The following is a 20,515-nucleotide window of genomic DNA, read 5'->3' as shown; positions in this document are numbered from 1 at the left end:
ACATTAAGGCCTCAGGAGACTAAGTGGATCGTAATGATGGTGTTGGGATTTTACTCAGTATTTTGGAGTTGGAATCAACAGGCACTTTCTACGCTACCAACATCAAAGTCTATGTTATAATTAGGAAAATAATGAATGATGGACTATTAATTATAACTTTATATATATACCATAATTAAACAAATTATTTTCCCCAAGATACTTCAAATTAAGAGACCTCTTATTATGATGATAAATGATTATCACATAATAGCCACCAAAAAACAACAACAACAATAATGAACCTCAAGCAACAACCATAATCTCAAGGTTATACTTCCCAACTAAAGTACTGTGAAAATGCTGCTAACAATTAACTTTTACTTACTTGTGTCTTTATGGCAATAAAAGGGAAGGTTATCAAATCTTTATGATTTACACTTTGGGATAGAAAATGTATCAATTCTACAAGGTTCCTTGGTAAATCTGTACATTACAGTTGAGATCAACACTGTGTTCACTTTCCCTTTGCCTGCAAATAGCACTTACAGGATAACTACAGGGTGAATCTAGAGCTTTGTGTCCATGAATGCAGGAGTAATTTGAACTCTTCTGACTATAAATTTGAATTGTTTAGCATATGCTTTCTGTAGATTAGAAATACATTTTAATGACTTATTTCACCTGTCTAAATGCATGAGATTCCCCATTATAGAAGTCAAGTGATTTCAAGAGTAGATCAGGTTTAGAACTCTCATAATAAACTTGAAACAAATCAAGAAACATTTTCTTCATTTCGGCATGCCTTAAATTGAGCATGAAGCAAGATGCTCAGAGACAGCAAATAAGGACCAGAATTTTTTCTTCTTCACTGAAGTAGATAAAAGTATTCAATGTTTCTATTTTTTAAACCACTCAAGTTCTAGTTTCAACTGACTAAATTGTCAAAGAAGTAGCAAAAATTAAGAGAGGAACTTTCTGCCTCTTTGGTCACTAACTGTTTCATCTCTCCCCTTTTCTCAGCTACAGCCTATTTATACCCTGTCTCTACCTCTTTTCAGTTGTCAATCTAAGTTTGTTCTTCCTCTATTTCCTTTCTTCTAAATATTGACAATGAAGTATATGTAATCTAGCTGTTCACTTTCTTTATTCGTACAGTGACCTGCTTTCTTCCCTATTATTGTTTTCAATTTTCCCCTTCCTCATTTGCTTTCCTTTCATCTCTTATTTAACCTGTTCTCTTTTCTACTCCATTAACTGAAGGTCCTTCCGTCATCATCCCAACACATCTCATTCCAGTTTGGAGGATGCACCTCACATTGCCTTAACTCTGATTCTGAGTCATGATTCTCCATGAGGCAGGTTTGGGGAAGCAAATGAATCATTCTGTGACCTATTCTACTGGTAGGCAAGTAAGAAGAAGACAACTGTAGCAGTAGACATTTTACAAAAACAAATGTCTTACAAAACTTCACTTGAAGGGTTTCTATTCACTTAGCATAAAAGCATGCCCATTACTTTGGACATGGACTTTCACTTCATCTGTAGTATTTTTCTATCTGCCTACTATACACAGAAAATTCATGTAGGTTTTTAAACCCTCCAAATAATCTGAACCTGTTGAAAGTTCACTTTATTCCTCATGCTCCAGAATAAAATTGCTAACAATTTTCTAAGCAGTTACAACTTATAGTAGTAAAGAAATACTGTTAAGTAATAAACAAACAAAATGTGAAAACTAGACCAGAAAAAAAAAAAAAACTAGTACGCTTTAAATCTTACGTGTTCTTTAGATCCCACGGCTGTTAACCAGAAGTCTCCCTAAAAGAATGAAGAAATGTGACAACAATTAAAATGTTGTGAAATTGATGCTATTAAAATACTGCTCATTTAGGTGATGTGTTTTTATATTACTTAGCTACTGGAAAATGTCAAATTTCAAAAAGAAGTGAAATTAGTTGTTTTTGGCATTTTCTTTCATTTTCATTTCTGTAAGGAACAATTTAAAAGCCACCTTTTAAAGCAACAAGAAGTAAAACACGCTGTGATTACTTTAGGAAGACAAATTATAGTTTTAGAATATTAATTGAACATGCTATATAATCAAAACTGTATTTAATCTGAAATAAATGACACATATAATCATATATTATTAAATAAAAATTCTATTGAAAAGTCCATGAATAATTCTCATAAATGGAGTATTATTTGCATTATGTGGAATTCCTTACATTGTTAAGATTTAGTTCTTTGGTAAACACACACAAAGCACACTCAATTTCTTTCACTAATATCACAGGGTCTCTAGACAGAATTTACCAAACCATGATGATAATGTTAAAAGAGAGAGACAAATCTAGATTTTAAAATTGGGCCAAGAAACACATTAAATTTCTAAATAGAAATGAGGGTTTATTATCAATAAAATTTTTATTAGGATGGATAAAGATTCAAGCACATAAAAGTGTTGAGGTGTTTCAGAAGTTTCATCAGTCATTTTGAAAACTAGACAACCATGTTGGTATTTTCCTGATGATTTTTGTTAAAATTGCTCCCCCGTCCACCCCGCCCCCAACCTTCGGTAAGAATGGAACCAGAGAAATCAACCTGGACTCAGTGAGTGGCTTAGGTAAAAGAAAAGTATTAATCAATTCTTATAAATTTCTAGAAAGGAAAGCTGATCTGTGATTATCTGTACATATGGGTGGGTAAAGGGTTTCCCTGATAGCTCAGTTGGTAAAGAATCTACCCGCAATGTGGGAGATTGCAAGTTCGATCCCTGGGTCGGGAAGATCCCCCGGAGAAGGGAACGGCTACCCACTCCAGTATTCTGCCCTGGATAATTTCATGGACTGAATAGCCCATGGGGTCTCAAAGAGCTGGACACAACTGAGCAACTTTCACTTTCAGTTATCATGGATGGGTAAAGAAGAGGGAGGTATTAAACAGGTTATACAATTTAGAAGTTAACAGATATCTTGCTATTGTGTGATGATGGCTTTATAGAAATATCAGTTCAGTTTAGTTCAGTTCAGACGCTCAGTCGTGTCCGACTCTTTGTGACCCCACGAATGGCAACAAGCCAGCCTCCCTGTCCATCACCAACTCCCGGAGTTCACTCAAACTCATGTCCATCGAGTCGGTGACACCATCCAGCCATCTCATCCTCTGTCGTCCCCTTCTCCACCTGCCCCCAATCCCTCCCAGCATCAGGGTCTTTCCCAGTGAGTCAACTCTTCGCATGAGGTGGCCAAAGTACTGGAGTTTCAGCTTCAGCATCAATCCTTCCAATGAACACCCAGGACTGGTTAGATCTCCTTGCAGTCCAAGGGACTCTCAAGAGTCTTCTCCAGCACCACAGTTCAAAAGCATCAATTCTTTGGTGCTCAGCTTTCTTCACAGTCCATATATGACCACTGGAAAAACCATAGTCTTGACTAGACGGACCTTTGTTGAAGTAATCTCTGCTCTTGAATATGCTATCTAAGTTGGCCATAACTTTCCTTCCAAGGAGTAAGCGTCTTTTAATTTCATGGCTGCAATCACTATCTGCAGTGATTTTAGAACCCCCTCAAAATAAAGTCAGCCACTGTTTCCACTGTTTCCCATCTATTCCCCATGAAGTGATGGGACCAGATGTCATGATCTTCGTTTTCTGAATGTTGAGCTTTAAACCAACTTTTTCACTCTCCTCTTTCACTTTCATCAAGAGGCTTTTTAGTTCTTCTTCACTTTCTGTCATAAGGGTGGTATCATCTGCATATCTGAGGTTATTGGTATTTCTCCTGGCAATCTTGATTCCAGCCTGTGCTTCTTCCAGCCCAGCATTTCTCATGATGTACTCTGCATATAAGTTAAATAAGCAGAGTGACAATATACAGCCTTGACATTTTCCTTTTCCTGTGTGGAACCAGTCTGTTATTCCATGTCCAGTTCTAATTGTTGCTTGCTGACCTGAATACAGGTTTCTCAAGAGGCAGGTCAGGTGGTCTGGTGTTCCCATCTATTTCAGAATTTTCCACAGTTTATTGTGATCCACACAGTCAATGGCTTTGGCATAGTCAATAAAGCAGAAGTAGATATTTTTCTAGAAACATCTCTTGCTTTTTCAATGATCCAGCAGATGTTGGCAATTTTATCTCTGGTTCCTCTGCCTTTTCTAAAACCAGCTGAACATCTGGAAGTTCACGGTTCATGTATTCCTGAAGCCTTGCTTGGACAATTTTGAGCATTACTTTACTAGTGTGTGAGCTGAGTGCAATTGTGTGGTAGCTTGAGCATTCTTTGGTATTGCCTTTCTTTGGGATTGGAATGAAAACTGACCTTTTCCAGTTCTGTGGCCACTGCTGAGTTTTCCAAATTTGCTGGCATATTGAGTGCAGCACTTTCACAGATATATACCTATGTCAAAACACATCAATGTGTGTGCTTTAACATGTCCAGTATATTTTATGACAAGTATAACTTCATAAAACTCTTAGAAAACAACTAGAATCATGTGAAATAGGTATTTTATCTAGGGTATGAACTGCATGGTTAGCCCACTGAAAGATTAATAGAGGTTGCTGTTATTTCAATTTTTGTTTAAAAGATTATCTGGCTGTGGTGTCATTACCAATTTGGGGAGACGGTTATTGGAAGGGGAGATAGAATTCTGTAAGGAGGTTTGGATATATTGGCAGTGGAGCTAATGGATACTGGACTGATTCATTAGCAAGTACAAAGAAAAGGCTTCCTGAGGCACTGGATGTGAAGGTAGGAGCAAAGTAAGGAACCAAGGATGATGGGCAAGGATGATGGGCTCAAACAACTGGATGCATGGTGCTGTCATTTCTTGAGAGATTGAAAAATGAAAATATATTAATACTGAAGGAGAACAGAAGAGTTCTATTTTGGCCATATTATTTGTGAAATTCCACAAGACAACCAAACAGAAATGTTAAGTTGGAGAAAGGTTTCTAGAACTCTGAGGAAAGTTTGAGCTACATAAGTAACTTTGAGAATTCCCAGAATATATATATATATATATATATATATATATATATATATATATATATGTGTAGATAAATGCTATGACATGGAGGCATTATCACTGAATGGGGATACAGAAGGAAAACTAGGGTCAGCATGGTACATGGCTTATCTACTGGGATAGTTATATCTCTATCTCTCTTCCTTTCTCTAAATAATTACAGTGAAGGTGAAAAGGAGCTTCAGGCTGATTTTAATTATTTTTTATGTTTCTTAGAGGCTATTTTCTAATTCATGGGTAGAAAAGACCACACTATAGATAGGATTTCCTGGGTAACTTAAATGGTGAAGAATCTTTTTTCAATGTGGGAGGACTGGGTTCGACCCCTGGATTGGGAAGATCCCTTGGAGAAGGGCATGGTAAACTACTTCAGTATTCTTGCCTGGAGAATTCCATGGACAGAAGAGCCTGGTGGACTCAGTCCATAGGGTCATAAAGTGTCAGACACGACTGAGCGATTTCAATCACTTTCACTCATAGATAGGGAAAAAATATAGTATTTTTAGTAAATTAACCAAATTTATCTCCAGTTCAATCTCAAAATTATCCTTAAAGATTCTTAGATATCTAATTAATTAATGTGTTTATAATTACCTAAAGTTCATCTGTTGAATGATCTTGATATGTCTTTTACTACATACAAATTTTTAAAATCAAATTAGAGGTGAAGAATAAAACTCTGCTAAAATTCTCAACAGGAAGTCCAAATTTTTGGAGAACATTCTTTATGCAAAATGTATAGGAAATGTGGAAAAAACTGTGAAGATATGATTTGGTAAAGTAGTTGGAAATTCTTTACTGTACTGTGTCAGCAGCTCTTTCAAACTCACAGAGATTGCTCATAGAAAAAAATGCAAAAAATTTTGAAATTAAGTTCATTAGCACAGGGAAAAAAAATATAAGAATTTCATGTCCAGTATGAATGTTCTCCAAAGTATTGCTCAGTATGAGAATCATGGTCTATGATAGGCTTGGTTTTGTTTTCAGAAGCTTTGAGCATTTCACGGGTTGTTGGGAAGGCATGTAACCTTGCTAGATTTTTGTTTCCTCATTGTAAAGTGGAAATGACACAAACAACTTTCAAGTATTTTGGTGAGAATAAATGGGAAAAGGACACAAAAAGATGGAGACAACCAGCAAAAACAAGACCAGGAGCTGACTGTGGCTCAAATCATGAACTCCTTATTGCCAAATTCAAACTTAAATTGAAGAAAGCGAGGAAAACCACTAGACCATTAAGGTATGACCTAAATCAAGTTCCTTATGATTATACAGTGAAAGTGACAAATAGATTCAAGGGATTAGATCTGATAGAGTGCTTAAAGAAATATGGATGGAGGTTTGTATCATTGTACAGGAGGAGGTGGTCAAAATCCCAAGAAGAAGAAATGCAAAAAGGCAAAATGATTGTCTGAGGAGACCCTACAAATAGCTGAAAAAAGAAGAGAAGTGAAAGGCAAAGGAGAAAGGAAATACATCCATCTGAATGAAGAGTTCCAAAGAATAACAAGGAGAGATAAGAAAGCCTTTCTCTGTGATCAATGCAAAGAAATAGAGGAAAAAAATAGAATTGAAAAGAGTAGGGATATCTTCAAGAAAATTAGAGATGCCAAGGACTGAGTTGGCTGTAAGAGTGCTACACTCAGTATGCCAGCAAATTTGAAAAACTCAGCAGTGGCCACAGAACTGGAAAAGGTCAGTTTTCATTCCAATCCCAAAGAAGGGCAATGCCAAAGAATGTTCAAACTATCGCACAATTGTACACATCTCACATGCCAGTAAAGCAATGCTCAAAATTCTCCAAGCCAGGCTTCAACAGTACATGAACCAAGAATTTCCAGATGTCCAAGCTGGATTTACAAAAGGCAGAGGAATCAGAGATCAAATTGCCAACATCCGTTGGATCACAGCAAAAGCAAGAGAATTCCAGGAAAACATCTACTTCTGCTTCATTGACTATGCTAAAGCCTTTGACTGTGTGGATCACAACAAACTGTGGAAAATTCTGAAAGAGATGGAAATATCAGACCACCTGACCTGCCTCCTGAGGACTCTGTATGCAGGTCAAGAAGCAACAGTTAGAACAAGAGAGGAACAGCAGACTGGTTCCAAATTGGGAAAGGAGTATGTCAAGGCTGTATATTGTCACCCTGCTTATTTAACTTATATGCAGAGTATATCATGCTAAATGCCAGAGTGGATGAAACACAAACTGGAATCAAGATTTCTGGAAGAAATACCAATAACCTCAGATATTCAGATGACACCACCCTTATGGCAGAAAGTGAAAAAGAACTAAAGAGCCTCTTGATGAAAGTGAAAGAGGAGAGTGAAAAATCTGCTTTAAAACTCAACATTCAAAAAACAAAGATCATGGCCTCTGATCCCATTACTTCATGGCTAATAGAATGGAAACAGTGGGAGACTTTATTTTCTTCGGCTTCAAAATCACTGCAGATGGTGACTGCCGCTATGAAATTAAAAGATGCTTGCTCCTAGGAAGAAAAACTATGACAAACCTTGACAGCCTATTAAAAAGCAGACACATTACTTTACCGACAAAGGTCTCTCTAGTCAAAGCTTTGGTTTTTCCAGTAATCACATATTGATGTGAGAGTTGGACTATAAAGAAATTTGAATGCTGAAGAATTGATGCTTTTGAACTGTGGTGTTGGAGAAGATTCTTGAGAGTCCCTTGGAGAGCAAGGCGATCAAACCAGTCAATCCTAAAGGAAATCAGTCCTGAATATACTTTGGAAGGACTCATGCTGAAGCTCCAATACTTTGGCCACCTGATGGGAATAATTGACTCATTGGGAAAGACCATGATGCCTGGAAAGATTGAAGGCAGGAGGAGAAGGGGACGACAGAGGATGAGATGGTTGGATGGCATCACTGACTTGATGGGCATGAGTTTGAGTTAGCTCCAAGAGTTAGTGATGGGCGGGGAAGACTGGTGGGCTGCCATCTATGGGTTCGCAAAGAGTCGGAAGCAACTGAGCAATTGAACTGAATTGAGCACAAAAATTATTTTTACAATGCAAAGAACCATCGACTGCACTACAATAGTAATAATGATACATCACAGCTAATGGTGGCAACCTATTTTGCTCAAAAGAAATATTCAGTGAATTTAATTTTGTTATGTATTCAATTTCATTTACAATTTTCCAAGACATTAATGAAGCCTACCTAGAAAGAGATAACATCTTTTCAGATGTCGGTATAAAAAAATACACAGAAGAAACACATTTTAAAAATTTTTTATAAATTGTAAAATTTTGGCATGTACAATAAAAAAATAATGCATCTAGTACCTGTTCACAGTGCATTTCTTGGACTGAAACAGTATTCTGAATCTCTTCCTTTGGTGCTGGCTTTAATAATTTTCTAATTTATTTTTCTTCTTTACTCCTTGTGATATTGCTCTTTTTTTATACTAGTTCATCTTTGATTGAGATTAAATCATTAATTTTATGTGTAGCTTTCATTTTATTTTTATACAAAATAATATGCATTCCTGAAATTTATATAAATACAATGAAGAAAATAATTTTTAAAAAGTCATTCATAATCATATTACCAAGAGATAACTGCTATTGATTTTTTGGTATATGGCCACATTGCCTCATTTCTATGTATTGATACATATTTTATGAACTCAATAATGGCTGCTGCTGCTGCTGCTGCTAAGTCGCTGCAGTCGTGTCTGACCCTGTGTGACCCCATAGATGGCAGCCCACCAGGCTCCTCTGTCCCTGGGATTCTCCAGGCAAGAACACTGGAGCGGGCTGCCATTTCCTTCTCCAATGCATGGAAGTGAAAAGTGAAAGTGCAGTTGCTCAGTCATCTCTTAGCGACCCCATGGACCACAGCCTACCAGGCTCCTCCATCCATGGGATTTTCCAGGCAAGAGTCCTGGAGTGGGGTGCCATTGCCTTCTCTGCTCAATAATGGCATCATGTTGCTTTCACTTTTCCTTACTATCCTATGAATATTTTTAAATGATATGAGCAGTTTTTCTACCACATTTTTAGGAATTGCATATATATTTATTTTAAATTTTAATTTTATGGATGAACTATAATTTTTTAGACCTGTTAGAAAAGTTGCTGTCAGTTCTTTTTTCTTATATAAGCAGCCCTGTGATAAACATCTTAAGGCTATATATCTGCATGAATCATGATTGTACCCTTGGGATAAATTGCAAGACTCAGTCAAGCCTGCATGCCAAATTACAAAAATTTTAATATATACTGCCAAATTGAACTTCATAATATTCAACATTCCTACCAGCAAGATATGAAAATGCCTCCTTCCTCACACTATAGCTAATGGTAGATGTTGTCATTTTTAAATGTTCACATTTTTGTCAATTTGATAGATCAAATTATATCTTTTATCATGTTATTACATGTTTCTTTGGTTACTATTTGTATTGAGAAGTTTTTTTGTGCATGTTTTCTTCTGTATTTGCTAGTTTCTGAAATGATTATATAATTTGCATAGTTATCTATGTCTTTGGTATAATCACTTGTAATAACTTCTTATATATTAACAATATTATTCTTATTATTCATAAAATGTAAAATTTTGATTAAGAAGACTGATGATAACCTTAGCATTTTCAGGATTAACTTATGCAAAGTTTTGTCCTAAAACCCAAGAGAAAATGAAACAGCTTTCCTAGTTTACTGAGAAGCAAAAGTGATTATAACTAGACGAATAAATTTAGGGAATTTCAATTTTATGCTTCATATTTTTATTGGTCTATTTTTCATTCAAATTTGAATCTTCTTAAATGTTTAGTCTATTCTGTACAGTGCCTTGAAAATTTTTTTTGATTCTTTATATCAACATATTTTTATTCATTCTTATGTCTGTATTTTACTTTATCTTTTGAAAATATCTTTTGAAACTGCATGAACATTTTTTTTAATTACCCAAAAAGAATACACTGGTTTAACTAACTATTTCTTGATGCATTACCCTAAGAGGGAAGACTCACTGGTATAGCTAAGGTTAAGAGCAGAATGAAACTGTGTACTATCTTTGTGTAAGACTTTTCTGTGCTCAGCCAGGACCTTAATGCGCTGTCTGGTGTTGTCATCATTATATAGAATGTAACTTCTTTGAGGTCAGCAGCTAAACACAAATGTAATCACAAAGGAACTGTGATTCCTATGCATGCTCCTATAGAATTAACTTAGATATACTTAATCAGTGGTGATAACTAGAAAATTAAAAACTTAGGTAGCTTCAGAGGTTGTAAACTAGCTGATGTTCACTAGTGGTTAGCAAATAAGTGTGCTGTACCAATAATGAGAATTGAAATAAAATATCTTACCTTACTATCATGTATTATAATCTGTTTCCTATCTCACGACTCTTTAAATAACTTGGAATCTTGTCAAGTCAACTAATCTTTCAAAAAAGTCAATCTCCTTTTTAATAAACTAGATTAAAAAACAAAATGATACTTATCTCAGTTATGAGTTTTGAAAAATGCAGTGGATTTTAGCACTTAAAACAGCTCATTCAGTCAGTCAACATGTATTTTTGAGCATCTACAATTATAGATAGTACTAATTACAGTAATTAGTAAAACAGTAAAAGTTTCTGCTATGGTATAAATAATATGCTAACAGGTAACACAGGTATTAAACAACAAAGGTAGCTAGATGGACAGACACTCAAGTAGAAGAATGGTTACTTTCAAGTAGGACAGTTTGGAATGTATTGGGTAATGCTGAATAGGATAGTCAGGAAAATCTGTTGAGAACTAATAATCTGAGCTGAGACTTGAAAAGCAGAAAGGGCAGTCATGTAAAGAAGACGGGCGAAGATCTCTAGAAAGGGTGTATATGTTCAGACTCTGACACAGGAACAAACTTCAGTGTTTGAAGAACACAAATGTACCCAGTGTGGCTGCAGCATAGTGAGCTAGGAAAAGCCTGATGTGGGAAGAGTGGATGAGAAGATACAGATGGGATCATAGATTATGTAAGGCTTTTTAGTCATCCTAAGTGCTTGACCACAGTAAGCTAATCGGGAGCTACCCTGATGAAAATGATGAAGATGAAGATGATGGAGATGATAAAGATCATGTTGACTACGAATTCAACAGTTTAGAAAACTGTCTGTTTTTTACCTAAATAATATATAGCAAGCCAGTCATTGAGCCTGGTTTCTTGTTCAGACTCTCGTCAATTTTATTTTTTTTCTACATTTTGTTACTGCCTACAGTGGTGATGGTTTTTCACCCTTTAAGCCTAAACTTGGTAACTGCTCTTGATTTAAGTTTGGTTCTCTTTATTTTCTCAAGGTGTTTGCCAGGTTTTGCCTTGATTTTAGTCCTGGAGAAGCATTTACAGGACTGAAGAGAATTATTTAGGAATTGTATAGATTTTCTGAAGTTTAAACTATTTTAATGAGCTATGATTAACGGACATTTTTCTAGCTTGCTCATTCTCTACCTATCACTCTATCCCAAACCAGTTTATTTTAAGCCAGGCTTTCCTACACACGTATTTTAGCCCTACCAGCCAAAACACACAAAGCAAAAGCTTGAATTGACAATCTAAAAAGGAATCTCCCCTTCTAATGCATTGTGTCCAGAGCTATTCCTTTTGCATGTTTTTAAGTCTCACCTGCTTGAATGCCTATTTCTTTTTCCCAAGTATGGCTTTTTCCCTTTACTGTAATGTCCACCCTGTATCCTTTGCTTTGTTACCTGCTGTATTTAGTGTTCTCCCCATCACTATTTCAGGTTATTGTCAGCTTTCGGGCACAGCCTCTGGCACACATCATGCATCTTTCCCAGCCCATTTTCTACCAACACCTTCCCATTTCCCAATTGGATTCACCAAATTAGATGTCAACCAGGATAGAATTTGCTTCCCCTGACCCTGGCAATCTTTGTCCTCACTTAAATTAACCACCTCAATTATATGAAGATAGATAAATAAATAAATACACACCCACACGCACATATATACACACATAAATACAAGTCACGTATTCACAAATTAGGTTTTATCCATTTGACAATAACTGCTACATGGAAAACATACCCATCTATATACTATACAAATATAAATACTCTAATTTTGTTTATGGTCATCTAGGAGTATATATATCAGAGAAGGCAATGGCACCCCACTCCAGCACTCTTGCCTGGAAAATTCCATGGACAGAGGAGCCTGGTGGGCTGCAGTCCATGGGGTCGCTAAGAGTCGGATATGACTGAAGTGACTTAGCAGCAGCAACAGCAGCAGGAGTATATATATATACACACACTCATTGAGTTTACATGCTTGCTAAGTCACTTCAGTCATGTCAGATTCTGTGGAATCCTATGGACTGCAGTCTGTCAGGCTCCTCTGTTCAAGGGATATTCCAGGCAAGAATACTGGAGTGGGTTGCTGTGCCTTCCTCCAGGGGATCTTCCCTACCCAGAGATCGAACCTATGTCTCTCACGTCTACCTGCATTGGCAGGCCAGTTCTTTACCACTAGCACCACCTGGGAACTTCCCCATTGAGTTTAAAAAGTATTTTTTTCTGAATTACTTTTAAGTTACTCTTGTAAATATTATAAGTTTTAGACTTCTGCACCGGTCTTTTTTTATGGTTAAATGATTTTTTAAAAAATTTAAAAATTGTCAGAGTATAGTTGTTTTACAATGTGTTAGCTTCTGCTGTACAGCAAAGTGAATCAGTTACACATACATATAAATACATCTACTCTTTTTTAGATTTTTTTCGCATGTAGGACATTACAGAGTATTGACCAAAATTCCCGGTGCCATAAAGTAGGTCCTTAATAGTTATTTATTTTCTATATAGTAGTCTATATAGGTTGATCCCAATCTCCCAATTTATCCTCCTTCCCTCCTAATAACCATAAATTTGTTTTCAACATCTGTGACTCTTTTCTTTTTTGCAAATAAGTTCCTTTGTATTATTTTTTAAATTCTGCATACAAGTGATATATTTGTGGGGCTTTAACCTAAATTCGTTTCCTTAATGCCAATCAGTGTATTTTACATTTGTATCTTGAAATCATCTAACTTCAAAAGTTCTCAATAAAATTGATATACACAAGAAAGTCCTATCACATATCATGGAGGTGACATGGGGTGTAAATGGGGAATGAATAGGCTTGAAGGGAGACCAGAACATTTAGTGACAGTTGAAATTAAGTCTCAAAGTACATATTTCATTTATTTAACAATTTTATGTAAGATCTGTTTTGTCAAACTTATCACGTTTTATAGTATGTAAGTCCTGCCCTTCAAACTAACCGTTTTGTCTCCTGATAGTTTCAGTTTATATAAAATATTATTAACATGAACAAAACCTCCATCTCAAGGAAACATTAGCCATGTTCAGCCTCTTTACCCTCTAGACCAGAACTCATTACTTTAATCAGAGATTCTTTGTGTGAAATCTCATCAAGCATTTCTCGTATATGTAAACCTACCACCATCACATCTTACCAATCCCTGATAAGCATTTGCCAAAGACTTTAAACATGCCCACAGAGAGTTTGTACAAAGCCTCCCTATGAAACATGGAGGACCCCAACACATTCTTTTATTAAATCTTCTAAATGTGTTTCTGAGAATTCCTCCAAATTGATAAGACAATCAGACAGTATTTGTTGGGGCTCACTAAATTATGTCTTTCATAATATCATCATGCATACTCTCTTTTAAATATCAACATTCTCATCACTCCATATACAAATAAATCACAGAGTTGAAATTATACGAGGCTCACTCGATTTTCCATTTAGTGTATATTATTCTTCTATTTTTAATATGTATCCTTCCAAAACAAGAAGTGTTATATTTTGGAAAATAAAACTTTACTAAAACCTGTAATGATAACCTTATAAAAAATTAGTAATAGGATAATGTGTTATCACAGTTAATGGGTAAATAGTAGCACAAGCTGGAATCAAGATTGCCAGGAGAAATATCAATAACCTCAGATATGCAGATGACACCACCCTTATGGCAGAAAATGAAGAGGAACTAAAAAGCCTCTTAATGAAAGTGAAAGTGGAGAGTGAAAAAGCTAGCTGGTCCCACCACTTCATTGGAAATAGATGGGGAAACAGTGGAAACAGTGGCAGACTTTATTTTTTTGGGTTCCAAAATCACTGCAGATGCTGATTGCAGCCATGAAATTAAGATACTTACTTCTTGAAAGAAAAGTTATGACGAACCTAGATAGCATATTGAAAAGCAGAGACATTTCTTTGCCAACAAAGGTCCATCTAGTCAAGGCTATGGTTTTTCCTGTGGTCACGTATGGATGTGAGAGTTGGACTGTGAAGAAAGCTGAGCACCGAAGAATTCATGCATTTGAACTGTGGTGTTGGAGAAGCCTCTTGAGAGTCCCTTGGACTGCAAGGAGATCCAACCAGTCCATTCTGAAGGAGATCAGCCCTGGGATTTCTTTGGAAGGAATGACGCTAAAGCTGAAACTCCAGTACTTTGGCCACCTCACGCGAAGAGTTGACTCATTGGAAAAGACTCTGATGCTGGGAGGGATTGGGGGCAGGAGGAGAAGGGGACAACAGAGGATGAGATAGCTGGATGGCATCAATGACTTGATGGACGTGAGTTTGAGTGAACTCCGGGTGTTGGTGATGGACAGGGAGGCCTGGTGTGCTGCGATTCATGGGGTCACAGAGTCGGACATGACTGAGCGCCTGAACTGAACTGAACTGAAAACACTATTAAAAGTGTATTGATTAATAAAGTCCATTTTTACACTTATATTTTGATAATCGCTACTATCAACATTTCATCAACAAATATTTACTATATTTCCTCTGTGAAAGGGCTTCCCTGATAGCTCAGCTGTAAAGAATCCACCTGCAATGCAGGAGACCCTGGTTCAATCCCTGGGTCAGGAAGATCTGCTGGAGAAGGGATAGGCTACTCATTCCAGTATTCTTGGAGTTCCCTGGTGGCTCAGACGATAAAGAATTCACCTGCAATGCAGGATATCTGGATTCTATCTCTGAAGATCCCCCGGAGAAGGGAACAGCTACCCACTCCAGTATTCTGGCCTGGAGAAGTCCATGGAGCTGCAAAGAGTCAGACACAACTCAACAACTTTAACTTTCCCTTTCCCTTTCCCTGTGAAAGGCAGTCTGCTAAACAATATCAGGGATTGAGAGAATTATCAACCCTCTAGATAGTGACAATCTGACTAGAGTGTAGTTCTCATTCATTAATTATAAAAAAGTAGTACATAAAAGAAAGGAGCACATAGGATATGCCAGCTACAGAGTACAACTAATAAGTATAACTAATGCCTGTCATGAAATGACTGTAGTCTTGCAGTGATTATCCATGCAGAAGAGTCAGAACTTAAACTGCAAGAATCTTGGGATATTATCAAGATATAGTAATGCTGGTAAAACAAGGTATACAAGGGTAAGAGCATGAGCAAAGGAAGAAAGTGGAAGGCACAAGGAATATTGTAAAGATGCACTGCTCAATATGGTAGCCACTAGTCATATATGGCTTTTGAGCATTTCAACTGTTGCTGCTACTGCTGCTAAGTCGCTTCAGTCATGTCCGACTCTGTGCGACCCCATAGATGACAGCCCACCAGGCTCCCCCGTCCCTGGGATTCTCCAGGCAAGAATACTGGAGTGGGTTGCCATTTCCTTCTCCAATGCATGAAAAAGAAAAGTGAAAGTGAAGTCGCTCAGTTGTGTCTGACTCTTAACGACCCCATGGACTACAGCCTACCATGCTCCTCCATCCATGGGACTTTCCAGGCAAGAGTACTGGAGTGTATCTACTCTGAATTGAGATGTATGACTTCAAAGATTAGTATGAAAAAAACCCAGTGAAATACCTCATTAATATTAATTATTACATATTAAAATGATAATGTTGGAGATATATTGGGTTAAATATAACAAAAGTATTATTAAAGTTATTTTCAGCTGCTTCTTTTTGCATTTATAATGTGGCTATTAGAACATTTAAGGTACTTTTGTGTCAAGTTACATTTGTGACATGCATTATACGTCTACTGGAAAATATCAAGTCACTGACTAATTGTCAAGAGGCTGGGTTTATTAAATATGTATTTTAAAGAAAAGTAATCAGGCTGAAAAAAAAAAAGTGTTGACTGATTGGGAGAGGCTAGAGAATAGAAATATGAATGATTACCACCTATTCAAAGACCAACACATGAAACGACAAGTGACGGGTTGGCAATGGAGGAAAGATGGCATGGCAATACATACTTTTCTGTGTCCAGTTACTTTTGCTGAATTTTATATATATATATATATATATATATATATATAAAGTTCCTAATGCCAGAGACATTATACAAGGAGACTTTTGGAATAACTAACTCTAGTGCCTAGACATGGAGATAGAGGAGAGAAGACTCCAATACGCCTGCCATTGCAAACTGAGAAGACAGAGAGAATGATGATGCCATCCATGAAAGTGAAGGATTTGATAGGGGAGCCTGTTTTGCAGGGAGAGGTTTTAAGCCCTGTAATGTATTGTAGTGGTGGAATTGTGATGATGATTAATCTCTGCATGGAATGAATGTGAGGAACAGGTAGATGGCTAAGTCTGATATACTATCTATATCAGTGAGTAAATGTACTCAAGGCTTCTGTAAAATACAAGTGGAATTCAGGGAGGGAGTAATCAAATTAATGATAATGATCAGACAACCATCTTCATAGAATTCAATACTGGATTGAAGGATGATAGTGTAATTTCAGGTGGTAATTTTTCTGAGACTTCAAACACAGAGCCAAGAACTGAGCCATAGAGAATATGGACATTTGCAGGCTGGAGCAGGATGTTCTATTCAGGTAAACTGATCAGTTATGGAAGTAGGAAAAGAAAAAAGACAATGTGGGATTGCAGCGCCTAGGAAACTATAAAAATATCAAGAGAAGGAGCTAACAAGAGAAAATGTTTTAAGAAATGTATAAAAGACTGTAGATGGCATTTACTAATTAGCATCAATATATTAGTCAGTAGGAACATAATCCTCATCTGAGATCTAAGAGACACCAGATGTTCCATGGTCTGTCTTTCTGCCCTTGGATCACATGGCACATTTTCTCTACATGTGTTTGTTCTCTTCTTATTCTCTGGTAAGCACACCTATTCCATAAAACTTCTCCAGAATAGTGTCAGATTTATTGTTTTCTGTAGCATTTAATATTGCATCCTCAACAAGCACTACTTTAATCAGACTGCCTATTGTATCTTCCTGTGTATAGTACATTTTCTGACTCCAAAGCTACATTTTTCATATTCCACCTTGCTCTCTGTAGGATCGCCCTTAATATTTGAAATACTCCATTCTTAGAGGAAACAGAGATGATAAAGATTCAGGGCTTATGCTAGCAGGAATACTTGATCTGGACTTCTGAGAACAACACTGCTCCCAAGGACCCATACATCATCATTGGTTTTTCATTTCTCTGCCAGTTCATATCTCCACAAGGATACTTGGTTTCTATTTAGGGCCTTCACTGTTATTTATACTTTGGCCACCTGATGCGAAGAACTGACTCATTTGAAAAGAACCTGATGTTTAGAAAGGTTGAAGGCAAGAGGAGAGGGGTCAATGGAGGATGAGATGGTTGGATGGCATCACCGACTCAATGGATGTGCGTTTGGGAAACTCTGGGAGTTGGTGATGGACAGCAAGGCCTGGCGCGCTGCAGTCCATGGGGTTACAAAGAGTCAGACACCACTGAGTGACTGAACAGAACTGAACTGTTATTTAAGAGTGGAACCTGCATTCATTTATTTGTTCGTTCAACAAGGTACTAAAATATTTAGATATAAATTTAATATGTATCCTACATACCTTCAATTGCAATTTTTATATACATGTTCACATGTCTCTCTTCCATACTTGAATGTAAGCTCCTGGAGAAAAGGAACTGGTTATTATACATTTTATCAATACTTTTATTCTAAATGCCCAAACAGTTCTTGGCATCAAGTAGACTGTCAACTCACAGTTGTTTAATTAATACATAAATCAATGAAAGTGTGAAATCCTTCCTTAAAGAGCTTGCAGGCTGAGAAGAGAAGCCAATATATGTATAAGTAGCCAGAGTACAAATAGGAAGGAGATGCCTGATAAAAGAAATACTCAGATAAAAACAGAGGAGCCTGGCTGCAGTCCACGGGGTTGCAAAGAGTCAGACATGCCTGAGCTACTGACACAGATAAAACCCATATTAGCAGTTAAGTGAAAGAAAAAAACAATGCCTCACTTAAGGGATGGGAGAAGGCTTCTCAGAGAAGCTGGCATTTGAGCAAGGCCAGAGGTAGGGTGAAAATGGGACATTTTGCTAAAGGGAACAGCAATTATTGGCCCTACCCCAAAATATTTATCCCTTTTTATTTATTAAGAAAAAACACCTATTTTCCATGTCTGGTTAGTTTTTCTTTAAACTCATGTGATCATCTTTCCTTTATAAAAAAGTTTTTTTTCCATAAAAAAAATTCCTTACAATATGTGGCTGCACAGCCACATTTTATTTTAGGACAATGGCATTTTTACCTCCTGTTTTGTGTGAGGGTCTGTGGGTTGTAGGAGATTAGAAAAGAGAATTCCCAGCTGCCAGAGCCCAACAAAACCCCTGAAAATGATGACTGCATCCATTTCCAGCCCATGCCACATTCTGAAAGTGATCTTTTTGAAAGGAGGATTGCAAATAGTTGCTGCTCCTCAAAACTGCAATTGCTTTTCAGGATGCGGCCGTTACCATCTCCATGCTGACGCAGGTCCTGTCATCGGCACCATCCTGCCTTTGAACAGTTTAAGATATTTCATTTCCAACAATAAAGTGTTCCACAAAAAGAAAGAGGTCTTGTTTTTAATAAGCTGAAATGGATGAAATAGGCAGTCGTGAAGTAAAAAGGATAATTAGGGAGGAAAGTAGAGACCTATGAGTGCCCTTCCCTCCTGTCCTCCAGGACAGGTGATGTTCTCTGTATGATGTTCTGAAAAGATATGCATAAGTATGGGTGGGGAATGAGTGCAAAGGGAAAATAGACAAGATTTGAAGAATGTGGCATCTCTGCACTTACATGGTATTATTCTGGAAAGAACTTGAGTGTTAGGACAAGGTTCCCTCCCAGTTCTGCCCCTTTAACAGTGTAATTTAAAGTTGCTGAGTTGCCTACTATTTCTAAGTTCAGGTTCCTGCATATGGAGCTTATGTTAATTACTTCTCAGTGGTGAAGTAAGTGTTTTGAGACAATGTCGGAAACTAGTCAGTTCATAAATATTGGTGTCCCCTTCTCCAGCTTTCCCTTCCTCATCTAATGCATGAGTAAACCTCTGTCAGGGACTTCACAGATCAGTGGATTCATTGCACACTACTGGAATAAGGGCTACATTATCCTTCACTGCAAAGACGGGTGCTACGCACTCACCATCTGTAGCGTTTGTGCACGTAATTTTCCATTCCTGATGGAGACACATTTGTATGCTAGGATAGGCAGCTGGACTCTTTCCCTCTGTTCTTTTTTGATCTTCATCTCTCATTTGACTCCATAGACATGACACACAACTTGGCAGTGATCAAGTCTGTTTTCAGGTAAAGGCTTTCATTTTCCAAGGATGTGATACCAAATGCTACTTCTGGAAAAGGCCTCGGAAAACATCTGATCTGAACTCTTCATACAGATGAGGAAGCAGGGGCCTAAGAACTAAAGTACTTGCCCAAGACGTAAGGAAAATTAATGGATGGGTTCAGATTGGAACTCATAATTCTGCTGTTCAGTTCAGGGAGCTTTCCAATTGGTCTCATACCTCCCAGAGAGCAGCATCTTGCCAACTTTTAAGAAGAATGTATAACCATAGTAAATCCAAATGTTACATTCAAGGCCAGTCACATAAGGATCTGCGAAGAGACAGTTCTAATTGTGACTATTTTTTGGAAAATACCAGCAATAACTTCTTAGAAGATTATTTTTTCCTTCTTTGACTGACGACAATTCTGAATGCACCCTTGTTTAGAAACACATGGGCACAGTCCCACGTGCGTGCACACACACACACACACACACACACACACACAGAGTTCTCCTGTTCTCTCCCAGGATTAGTTAGTTGCCCAGGTGGTCTCATTAATGACTGAACTCTCTCAGGCATGAAACACCATGACTTTTTGCTGTTGGGACTGCAGTATGCAAATTGACTAGAGTCAATCGTACCTGATTTTCTAAATTGCCTCTGCTATAACAATTCTCCCACCCAGTAATAAGCCATTGAAATCAAACAATGGGATTGATTACACATCTCTCACTCTGGGGAAACTCCATTAGTTTTACCTGAATAAAAACTACAGAACAGGGCCCAATTTGGGGTAAGTAGTGTACAAGATGCTTCAGGAAGCACAGTAAAAATAACTTTGAAGACGTTTAAATGTTACTCTCCAGCCACAGGGAATATCAAGCAAACAGAAT

The sequence above is a fragment of the Budorcas taxicolor genome, chromosome 8, assembly GCF_023091745.1.
Source record: "Budorcas taxicolor isolate Tak-1 chromosome 8, Takin1.1, whole genome shotgun sequence".
In the NCBI taxonomy this organism is placed as follows: Eukaryota; Metazoa; Chordata; class Mammalia; order Artiodactyla; family Bovidae; genus Budorcas; species Budorcas taxicolor.
Note: the sequence above shows the minus strand (reverse complement) of the source record.